This window comes from Limulus polyphemus, unplaced genomic scaffold, assembly GCF_000517525.1.
Source record: "Limulus polyphemus unplaced genomic scaffold, Limulus_polyphemus-2.1.2 Scaffold1063, whole genome shotgun sequence".
NCBI classification, from domain to species: Eukaryota; Metazoa; Arthropoda; class Merostomata; order Xiphosura; family Limulidae; genus Limulus; species Limulus polyphemus.
Genome location: NW_013666673.1, coordinates 154,006 through 157,929, shown reverse-complemented (window position 1 = coordinate 157,929; position 3,924 = coordinate 154,006). Strand labels below are relative to the sequence as shown.

General features: G+C 33.3%; 1 protein-coding gene across 2 annotated transcripts in view; it reads left to right on the top strand.

Moving 5' to 3' along the window:
- Positions 1 to 3,924, top strand: part of LOC106461945 — a 101,144-nt gene extending 97,220 nt beyond the window's left edge. For both annotated transcript variants that reach the window (XR_002611115.1, XR_002611112.1), the window contains exon 10: positions 413 to 3,924. The gene's annotated coding sequence lies outside the window, so the exon portion shown is untranslated. The remainder of the gene's footprint in view (positions 1 to 412) is intronic.

Genomic DNA, 3,924 nt, shown 5'->3' with positions numbered 1-3,924 from the left:
CACGTTTAGATTGAATGGTAATTTATAATCAGTCACAAGAACGTCGAATCTGAATCACTTGAAAAAAACACGGGGGTGCTTAACTTTTTTCCAGGTGTATATATATACCTACAGAGAGAGAGAGAGTGAGATATTGTCTATATATTAATTATTGCGAGCACTCAGTTCTTTGAAAATCACGAAATAATTGGAATGCTTTATTATCAATATAAATTGTGATGTTATAAAATTTTGAAAGTAAGTTTTTGTAATTATTACATTGTAAGGATAATGAATTAATTATCAGTATTTTTCTCAGGTACACTTGTTGTTTCAGCAACTTTACAATTAAATAATTTGTTCTCGCCTTTATAGTCCAGCAGAAATTGAATGGACCCGGACATTTTCCATAACAACCAAATTTTTGTTCTAGGGACTTCCATATGATGTCAGTATTACGTGAGAAAATTTCACACACGTGGGGAAATAATATTTTGGGCAAGTCAAAGTATATGGATGTGATGTCCTTGAAAATGTCAGTTATATAATTAAGTTTTGGAATATATGCACATGAATAGCCTTTTACAATAACAAAATGTTCCTCAACGAGTAAGAAGAGAGAATAATAATTCCAGAATTCAAAACAAGATGAACTTTCATTTGAAAACCCTAATCCTTTGCCGAATATATGATAAAACACTCAAAATAGAACTACGGATGTTTTAAAGCTGATAATGTTCCGATGTTCTAAAAGACATATATCAACAAAATAGAACTACGGATGTTTTAAAGCTGATAATGTTCCGATGTTCTAAAAGACATATATCAACAAAATAGAACTACGGATGTTTTAAAGCTGATAATGTTCCGATGTTCTAAAAGACATATATCAACAAAATAGAACTATTGATGTTTTAAAGCTGATAATGTTCCGATGTTCTAAAAGACATATATCAACAAAATATAACGCTAAACAGCATATTAAGTTTATTACGGATACTAATAAGTACATCTGTGAACATGACAAGTGTCGGATAATACATCTTCTATATTGATCAGTCAAGTTTTTTGTTATCAACGTTGCTAGAAGTGTTTCGGCATTGTGCTTCACACTTGCAGTGGATACTACAAGCAATACCCTTCTTGGAAGACCCACATGACACACATAGTCATTGACTGCTCTTACACGAACATCTAACATTTGTAAGAAGTTCCACGAGTGCTGCAGCTTTGTCGGTGATTACAGGTACAACGGAGTGAAATTAGGCTGCCCTGCATGTTGGAGGCATGCGTTGAATAGGGAAAAATCGGCGATATCACCATCAAGTATCGCATTTCATCAACATTTTTTAATTTTGCACTGTTCGTGTAGTAAGCGTGCATAAATTTCTCACCGATATTCTGCAGCAAGTCGTTTGATGAAGATGTGTCCCTGAAATTGGGTACTTTTGAACGCCATTTTTGTGATGACTGACGTATTTTGAGATGCTTAACATTACCGATTCCATACAAAGTGAAATCGTGTCGTATCCAGAACTAGCATGAGCAAAATGTAAGCATATGCATAATTCTCTCCCGATAACTTCTTTCGCTATCCTGATTGAAATGTACTGTTACTTTGTATTTAGGAATATATCTGCTGAATGTTTTGCGTGATTAAATAGCAATATTAGAATATGTGTATCGTCTGCTGTGATAATTATCTGTTCATGGTTTTCTATGAGTTCAAGTGCCATTCGAACTATCACCACGTCAGCATCTCCTTCCTGCCCTGCATGATTTACGTTGATCCCAACTGACTTAAGGTGAATTGCCAACAGGGTAATGAAGTTTCGTTTGTTACGTTTCCTCGATAAAAATGATGCATTGTCTGCAGGAACACATAATATTTGCTGTAGCCACTGGGGTAATGAAGTTTTGTTTATTACGTTTGTTCGATAAGAATATGTCTTGTCTGCAGGAATTGGGGTATTGTTTTTGAGCACCATGTCAGGACATGATATTTGCTGTAGCCACTGTTTTTTCTGTTCTGGTCCTTTTGTCGTTTCTACTTCATAGCTATCAAAGATCACCAATACCGTTCGCTTGCTGTATTCGTACTACAGTGGATACCAAAGAGTTAAACACAGTGTCCATTGTTCCAGCTTTGTGCCATGGAATATGATGAATCAGAGCACAGCCGTCATACAATCTGCCTGACTTGGTGGAACAAGATAATTGATTTGTTATATATGTACTCATTTGAAGCAAATGATTTGCTAGTTGTAACTTCTGGATTTGCCTCATACTTCCATCAGACCTTAGTTTTGGAGTTGAGGAATTATGTTTTCCAAGTCCAGCAGTACTGTGTTGAGCTTGTTCTACATTTATTGCAAGCGTGTAAGCCTTGTAGCACTTTTCATGCACATGGTATTTTTCAGAAGGCGAAGATTGCACTTTCTAGTGAAGCTCATCTCCAAGATTTCGTGATTCCTCTAGCAGCGAAAATAATCACTTCAGACCTAATGTTCTACCACCACCATCACTAATTTTACTACCAAAAACTATATAAAGACATGTTGATGTCTTATCTATAGTGAAAAGAAACAAAATTAACACAAGTAACTGACAGCAAAAGCCGTAATAGCAGCAAGAACAACAGAGCAATAATAGTATATTAATAGCAGATGCAGCAGCAGTAGTAGTAATAGTAGTGTTACAAGTAGTAGCTGAGCATTAATATTACCATCAGTAGTCGCGACTGTCTCTATGTATTGTCTTGAAGTACTCTTTTCATAAATTTATTTGATGTTCGCTGTATTAATTAATTAAATATTTGTGTATTCATACGTGGTTATTGAATTCAAACATAATATTCAATTACTATAGTTATCCTCAAATACAATCATAAGTGCCTATTTTCATTTGAGACAGAATGGAGCTTTTGTCAATATCAAATATGTCTGTCACATTCACCTTAACATTCCCAAAGTCTCTAAGCCTTAATGTTCTAAAGTATTGAAGTTTCAATTTTCTTATAAAATCATGCAAACAATTATATTAGGTGGATTTATTGAATCATTATTATGAATAAAAGTCTGTGCAAAAACATTGCTATATTTATTCAGTGTTTAATAGTAATCTTTTCACACACAAAAAACTGCATTGTATAGGCCTAACTTTGACCTGTAAAACAAAACAACAAAATTCCCCATGTAAGAATTTGTGTGAATTTTTCTTGCTGCTTTCAGAAACCCATATCCATGTTTTAAGACCAAAACTTGGTTGTTATGGAAAATGTCCAGGTTGGCCATATTTTGTGTCAATTTTTACTGGACTATTATTCCTTATTTTAAAAACGTCTTTTATAGTAAGATTGTGCCATAAAGATTAAAATTTGCTCTTTAAAATTCTGTGAAATTAATTCATTTTACATAAAGAATGTAATCTGTTTACAATTTACATGAACTGTTTCTTTTATTATTGATTTTATACAAAAACACAAATTAGAAATAAACGTCAAATATTGTTCTTGAGATATGATATAACTAAAAAAATACAACTAATAACTACTTTGGTGATACACTAATAAGTGTTTACGTTATTGGTAATTTTTACTCCTCCTTTGTCCGCAGTCTCCTTTTTTCTAAACATATTTGCTAGTTACATACATGTATATCAGGCAAATGTTTTATTTAAAGACACAATGTATACAACCAAGTGTTTTCTAGGTCATTACGAGTATACAAGAAAAGTTAATCCTACTAAAACTATATAATAACTAGTGCTCTATGCGTAAAATTAACACATCAAAATAATATCCCGTTCGTTATTAAAGAGGGTGCAAATAAAGAAAATGGTTTAAATTTAAACACCAAATGAAACAAAAGGGCATCATTACATTTATATTTTGTTTAATGCCAACCTCCGCCTTTGCCTGGTCCCAAGTCCAGGATGAGAAAGGAG